Here is an 8,255-nt window from a genome sequence, read left to right as displayed (position 1 = left end):
GGAGGTGCTGGGAGAGGATGCAGCCAGAGTGTGGAAGCTCCTCTGTCTTTCCCCATGCGTTCCCTGTGCATCTGCTCCATGGTTCAGTTCCCGAGCTGTATCTTTTTATAATAAACCTGTAATCTAGTAAGTAAAATGTTTCTCGGAGTTCTATGAACTGCTCTGGTAAATTAATGTAACCTGAGGAGGGGGTCTTGGGAACCTCCAGTCTGTAGTTGATCGGTCAGAAGCAGTGGTAACAATCCGGGCTTGCAACTGGCCTCTCAAGTGCATGGGGGCAGGGCTGTCTTGTAGGACTGAGCCCTTAACCTGTGGGATCTCATGCTATCCCTCGGGAGATGGTGTTCGATTTTAGTTGCATTGTAGGTGTCTGGAGCATTGCTTGTTGGAAGTGTGGGGACCCCTTTTCCCCCGCCATCAAGGGGAAATGGGTCTAGAACTCAATTTATATATGTTGCAGTTTAGCCTCAGAATACTTTCCAAAAGTGGATTTTGAGCAGTCACTACTAAGTGGTTGGCTTTGTCACATGACAGTGCCCCCCCTTGTCATCCCTTGCTTGGAAAGTTATCTGAACTTGTGCAAATATAAGATATCCAGTTGTGGGGACAGAGGGGCTGGGTGGGCCAGGCCAGGAAGGGTGGGGGCTGGAAGCTTACTCAGGGACAAAGAGGTTTGTCGGAATGAGAGGGAGGAGATGAAATCGATACAATGGATCAAGAGTATGAAGCCATGCTTGGGGCCAAACCAGAGGAAACAAATGAAGCAGGAATCTGAGAAGTTTAAAACTTCCAACGGCCAAGGGGACCCTGAATGTTCTGAGCTCAATCCAGGTCCAGAGGAAAAGGAGGGGAACGCTCATCTAGACAGAAGTCCAAAAATCTGTGGCCGTTGACACAAAAGTGAATCCTTCTAACAGTATTCCAAGTTATGACTCGACTTGACCGGTGTTAGTCCTCTGGCCTGGTTTTTGAGTATCCTTTTAAGGAACATGTGTTACTCAACATCGCAAGACAAGACTACTCACATGATGGTACTATTTTTAACCTATTTCCTCATACACAGATGAAGATAGTGTTTGTTAAAGGTAAATGTTTCCTTATCTACCTGGATCTTCAGTTCCAAAAGTAATCTGTAAACTGATGAAGCAATCCCACTGCAAGTTTCGTAGGGGGTAGAGATGTGTTTTGGTGTTTGAGCTGGATTGCAATGCATTTTCCTATAATCGTGTGTTTTGTTTGGGAGTTGGGAGCAAATGTAATATTGGAGCAAGGATCTTACATTTAAAATTTTCAAGAACTGTACGATTTCAAATATTTTGTCCCATTATCCTTGAGAATTCTAATATTTTGAATATTCTAGATTATTTTAAATCCTGAAGAGGCACAAGATTCTTTTGAAAGACCCCAGGCAGGGCACCTGTGTGGCCCAGTCAGTTAAGCATCTGCCTTTGGCTCAGGTCATGATCCCAGGGTCCTGTGATCGAGTACTGAGTCCGGCTCTCTGTGCTGCAGGAGTCTGTTTCTCCCTCTGCCCCTCCTCCCACTCGTTCTCTCAATCTTTCTCTCTCAAATAAATAAATAAAATCTTAAAAAAAACACGAAAGACCCCATGCTTTGGAAAATATGGTTATTGTAATTTATAGTTTCAAAGGGCTCTTGCATATTTATTTGGCAAATGAGCCATTATATAATACGGAATCATCAACAACAGACCTTCAAAGAAGCATGATAAAGACGATTTGTGCATTTACAGAAGATGAATTGTTTATAAAAGTCCTCTCACAGGCTTATAATTCCATCTGAGGCCAGTGTATTGGAAAACGATGCTCTATCATGTGAGAAACTTCCAATCTGTGGGTCCTTGTCTATCTTCAGGATATCTTTTCCCTTACAAGCTATTTAGGTGGCTCTTGGGAGCTGACCAGGACACACGGCTTGAGTGTGTCCTAGACTGCCTTGCCCTTCTGTTTCTCTGTCCTGCTCTGGATCATAGAGGCTGACCCCTGAAGGCTGCATCTCCCAGGCTTTGTTGTCAGCAGGGTTCTGGCTGGATTTGGCCAATGGGAGGCAGTGGTGGGAGATAGAAGTAGCAGGAGGAAGGAGAGCCCAGGATATTTCTCCCTTCTCTATCCTGACAGTGTCTCCCTGAGCGGCTGCCTCTCTCTCCAGCCTCCACAGGACAGGCCTGGGGTGGTCCCAGTTCCCACTGGCTCCAATCTCTGGGAACACTATCCCCTCCTTTTGTCCCACCAGGCTAGGGGTGGTGGCAGCTTCCTGTTGCTGGTAATCTCTGGTTGCTTCACTGTTCCCTGGTTGAATTCCCAGCCTCCTTCATCACCTGTTAGCCAATTTAATCCATTAAATTCCCTCTATTTTGAATTCTGTTTCCTGGCTAGACTCTGGCTGACATAGTGTTTTATTCTTCTCTCTCTCTCTTTTTTGGGTTTACCAATATAGATGAAGCGGCCAGGTGGTGCTGCCCAGGTGAGTCAAGAGTGACATTTAAAGCGACATATCAAAACGGGAGAGGAGATTGTTGCAAGTAAAAACAAAGGCAAAACTGCCAAGTCAGTGGTTGCTTTTGTTCCCCTTTCTCCCATCTTTTTCTACATCTTTCTTCATTATCCTCCTTCCCAATTACTCTGACCACCTGGACTCGTCTCTGTTCATTCACCTCTCTCACTGCTGTCCCGGATCTCCCCTGACTCTGGCCTGTCTCATTTCCCAAAATAACCCCCGGAGACTGGAAGGGAAGGGGACAAGGCTGCACCGTGGACTGATGGAGAAGTCCCTAGAAAAACCCCACCCTTTGACCCCTTTGCTGTTTGTTTCCTGATCTTTCTTCAGATGTTTCACTGTGTGCTTTACCGTGTCGTCTGAAGTTTTTCCATCATCTTAAGGTCAGCATTTTTAAAAAGGAGCTTGCCTATAGAGCTCAACTTGGTAAATGGTATTGAGCACCTGCCACCACAAGGCAGTCTGCCAAGTTCAAAGCGAGGTTGTAAAAGGAGGACTGTGTCATACTTCAGGGAGCACGCTGGGAGTGGGGGGGGGGACCACTTCTCCCGCTTCCCCCAAACTGTGCTTCTGTCCAGCCACCTTTCCAAATTGGTCATTACGTAAGTGCACCATTTAAAACTGATCGTCAGTAAAACCTTACATTCCCCGACCAGCTTCAGTTTAAAAATCATTCATATTCTGAAATCTTGTCCTCTCCTCACATCCTCCTTAGAAAAAACCAGAGCATAAATACATATTCACCAGGAACCCCTATGGACCTGCTGCCTCGTGGAGTCCTGGAATGAAGTCAAGATGACAGTTTGTGAAGCTCATAGATCTGTGGGGGTGCACATTGGCCTCATGGTTCCGATGCCGTTATGGGAGCGATGCTGTAAGCAGCCCAGCTGAAATAAGTGAAAATTTCTCCTTCTATTGCAATATTTTCGTATTTTTCCTCTTAGTTTCTTTTCCCTCCCCCACCCCTCCTCATTACCATAACAAATGTCAAAGGAAAATTCTGAGACAAAGCCATTTAAGAAGCAAATAAATTCTCTTACAAAGAAACTCACAAAGAAGGTTCTAAAAGAACCAGCTTTTTGAATTTAAAAACACCCAACTATTTAAAGGAGAGAAGCTACAATAGCATGATGGTGATATGCTTTACAGGGAGTCTGTTGACAATAGGAACTTTTCTCTCATGATTATCATAGCCTCAAAGGTTGTGATGTAGTATGGCGGTTTCGGAGGCCTGCCACCGAGATCTACCTTCAAGAGAGACCCTATTAGGAGAAAAGTAATTAGTGGAGAGACTCCAGCTTTGCTACCCCTTTGAGATCTGCTGCAGCATTCCCACCAAGGCCAGGTTCTCCCTCAGTTGCTCCCAGCCAATGACTAAGCACAGCTGAGGAATTAGAATCTGGTCATCGTTCTCCGAGCAGCCTTTTCTCTGGAACTCCCCACTGGCTGGCCTGGCTGAGACTTTCCCAGAGCTGTACCGAAGCTAATGCCCTGTCTACACAATACCCCCTCCTTCTTCCTCTCCTTTTGTAGTATCTCCCAGCCTCCTCTTGCTCCCTTGCCCCTAAGCCTTCGCAGGCATCTCCTCCAATAAATATTTGCATCTCCAATTCTGTCTTAACATCTGCTCCCTGAAAACGGATGTCTTCAGATGTCAGCAAAATGTCAGAGCTGAGATTTTTGTTGAGAAAAATAAAATGTTAACATCACCATTTTTTTTTTAAAGAAAAGCTTGAGTTTTCATTTATTTTGGTGGTTAGACCTGGATAATGTGATGCACTCTTTTATTTAGGGTTTATCTCAGGTCCCGAAGTGCTTTGTTTATTTTTCCTCTGACTGTTGCTTGTGCTGAGCACGCGTCTGTGTGAAGGCATGACGGTACCGCACGGTGTCAGTTCTGGTTTCACTCCAATTGCAAGAGAAATTAGGAGCAGACATGAGTGGAGAAAGCCTGCCGGGTCAGTGCTATTTATCCTGAAAGTCTTTGTGGTAGGCAGGAAAAAAAAAAAAAAAAAAAGCCCCTCAAAGAGGTCCTGTCCTCATCCCTGAAACCTGTGAATGTTACCTTCCCTGGTAAGTGAGACTTTACAGATAGATGTGAGTAAGTCAGGGATCCTGGGCTGGGAGATTATTCTGGATTACTCAGGTGAGTCAATGTAATTACCAAGATTTTATTAGAGAGAGGCAGGAGGATCAGTCAGAGAGAGAAAGAGATTGGAAGGTATGATTTGGGGGATGGAGAAAGAGGCCACAGCCAAGGCATGCAGGGAGCCTCTAGATGTAGGAAAAAGGCAGGAAATAGATTCTTTTCTAGATCGTCTAGAGAATGAATGCAGCCCTGCCAGCACCTTGACTTCAGCATTACGAGAGTGATTCTTGACCTCTGACCTCCAGGAGTTTAAGATAATAAATTGTGTTGTTTTGAGCCACGAAGTTTGTGGCAATGTGGTACAGCAGCAATAGGAAACTAACACAGTCTCCTTCAGAACTGTAATTTTATCTTCTTTGCCACGTTCAGCATCTAGCTACGGACTCTGAAAATTTTCATACCAAAGGTATTGCTTGGGTCCATCTCTGTCATCCTTTCATTCATTGACTCAAAAATATCAGTGTATCATAGCGATTAAGAATGAGACTCAAGAACCAGGATTGAGCCTTGATGCTGCCATTTATCAGCTCTGTGGTCTTGGGCAAGTTACTTTACCTCCCTGGGTTTCAATTTCCCATCTTCGAATTATAAAACCGGTTAGCAATTTATGGCCTTTGGGCCAACCCCATCCTGCTACATGTTTTTAGAAGTCATGTTTAATTGGAACACAGCCATGCCATTTGTTCATGTATTATGTATGAAATATTAGCTATGTAATATTACAGTACACTACAACAGTACCATAGAGTAGTTACAACAGAGACAAACCCAAATTATTTACTATCTTACCCTTACAGGAAAAGATTTCAGACCCCGGAACTAGGAGAGTAATATCAACCTCATGGCATTTTTATAAGGATAAACAGAGTGCTTAAAAGAGTTCTTGACACATAACAAATACTAGCTATTGCTATTTTCATTAAGTAATTTATTATTATCATTATTATTATTAGTCACTTGAGCACCAACTATATACTAGGCATTATGAGCCCCCACTATCTCGGCTGTCACTGTCCAGAGACCCCTACCCTTTCTTGAATCTGAACTATGGGGCTTCTCCTGGAGCTCTCTTGGTCCGCACCAATGTCCACATCCAGGTTTGGGGCTGCCTTGAGTTCAGGCCAGAGGAGACGGGCGGGGGGGGGGGGGGAATATAGTAAACTCACTGTGGGTCTGATGGTATTTTAATCTACTTTCTTCCCTAATCTGCCTGCTACTATTTACTTTACAGAATCCTCAAATGGCAGCCCCATGCATTCCACAGCTATATTTCGTGGGAAACACAGGTAGAGTGTTGCTTGCTCCATTTTACCTGGAACTGGAACCTCTCAATACAGTTTAGTATTATAAATTTCAATGCAGGATGCTTGGGGATTATAGGGATTATACTATGGGATTATAGGGATTATAAACAAATATGGGATTATAAAAAAATATAATGTGACTTGGTCCCTGCTTTAAACAAGCTTGGTCGAAAGTAAGTCCAAAGTAATCCCGCATGTCAGAGTTTGGTCTTTTTCTTCTATGTACACTTGGGGGGAGGACAAAGAGTAGATTGAGATCTCATTCAAATGGATCTGGTGGGGAGCAGGTTGAAGCAGGGACAAGAAAGGTCAGGGGAAAGAGGTCAGGGAGGTTGCCCTTAGAAAGGGGAGCACCTGAATTGTCCAGGTGCATTGGGGAAGGTTTAGGGGCTCTAGTTCCAGATCTGAAGGTGGTGTCCTGAGATACTGAGTTATGGGCGTGCATTAGCACAGGAGAAGTTCCTGACGTGGTGGGCTGCTTGGGAGTCAAGCAGCCTCATGGTATGATCCAGGAAGACCTGCTTACAGGGCTGCAGCATGTCAGACAGGACGTAGGATCTGGTCCCCAAGAGATAGGTGTTTTAATATTATGCCTTCAACCTGGAATCAGGAAGAGTATGAGGCAGGGCAAGAAGGGGGAGTAAAAAGGGGAGGGGTTTGGTTCAGAAATCTTGTCTTTTAGACAAATTTACACTGGTGGTAGGGAATGCTACATGTTGGGAAGCTACGTAAGGAACAGGGACAATCCCAGACTGGCTAGCAAGAAGGAATACAGGCTGGGGAGACCAGTACTGACTGGACAACCTGTTCTCAAGAAGATGATTTAAATTTAAGCCCTACCAACAGAACTATGATTCTCAAAGTTAATGCACATAGAAGTCGTTTGGACATCTGCTTTTTACAAATGTAGATTCCTGGGGGCGCCCGGGTGGCATAGTTGTTTAAACGACCGGCTCTTACTTTCGTCTCAGGTTATGATCTCAGGGTCCTGGGACTGAGCCCCACGTCGGGCTCTGTGCTCAGCGTGGAGTCTGCTTGAGATTCTCTCTCTGCCTCTCCCCTCATTTGCGCTCTCTCTCGATAAATAAATAAATAAATAAATAAATAAATAAATAAATAAAATATTTTTTTAAAAAATGTAGACTCCTGGAACCTACCATCCTGATTAGTCCATCTGGGGTGAGGCCAGGAAATCTGCACTTTTAGCAGATGAGTCCCACGTGGCTGGGCCGTAGACCGCGCAGTGAGTTTTCCTTCTCCGCTCGGGTTGGTTAATGCAGCTGCACTGTGGTGAGGCTTATCAGGGTGGTAATCCGTGACGAGCAAGTGACTGGAGGGACGAGAAATGGGGCAGTACAGGGTGATTACATGTCTATTCAAGGATGTTGGGATTTGAAACTTGCTTCTTCCCACTCATCAGACTTCTTCCCCAAGAGCCTGCATTGCCCAGGCAATTACCCAGAGAAAGACAAAGTACTGCTTATTAACAGAGGAATAAGCACCAAATACTCTCCAGAACAGGGGTTTCCAGTAAAAAGCGGTATCTCTGAATGTGGCTTCATCAGGGGAGCTCCAAAAAAACTTTTGATTCATTTCTCCTCAACAATAGAAAGGCAGAGTCTGCAGTTATCTAGAATAGAAAAGAATAGACCTGACAGAGGTCTTGGCGAGGCTGCTCCAGAAGCAAGCCTTGCACACTAGCCCACACCACAGGAGCAGCAAGGGAAGAAGCAGGGTGCAGCTGTGTCTTTTATGAGGCTCAGCGAGCTTGCCCAGTAGTAAACCATGGCCCGATCAGTGTTCAGTCTCTAATCAGATTGGCCGGGCTCCCTCCCTTTGGGGAGGAGCTTATATGATACCTTGGAGAGAAAAAAACCAAGTGTTATTGGACACTCCTTCATCTATGGGAGAATTTGACTTCCCAAAAGGGATGAAAGTGATTTTGTATGTTAGAACGGAGAAACTCCAAAGGATATTTACCCACATTAATACTTCTTGGATCTATGACAGTAAACACGTAAGTGACTGTCCTTCAGGCAGCTTTGGACAGAGTCCAGAGCTTCATCTTTAATACGGTGGAAATTTGTACAATGAATAAGAGAATGACAACACATGCTCTGAGCAGTTTTCTCAAAAGCCCTCAGGTGGCTTTAGGTCTCCTCTGTAAGTCTCCTTAGAGACCCTTGTGAAACGCTTAAGCCCTTCTGGAGCTCCCTGTGGCCAAATCTGGGACACTTTGAACAACAAAATAAATAATGACACCACCAACAAAATAATAAATAAAT

Source organism: Ursus americanus, chromosome 10 (genome assembly GCF_024610735.1).
Source record: "Ursus americanus isolate L20-20 chromosome 10, mUrsAme1.1.p, whole genome shotgun sequence".
NCBI classification, from domain to species: domain Eukaryota; kingdom Metazoa; phylum Chordata; class Mammalia; order Carnivora; family Ursidae; genus Ursus; species Ursus americanus.
Note: the sequence above shows the minus strand (reverse complement) of the source record.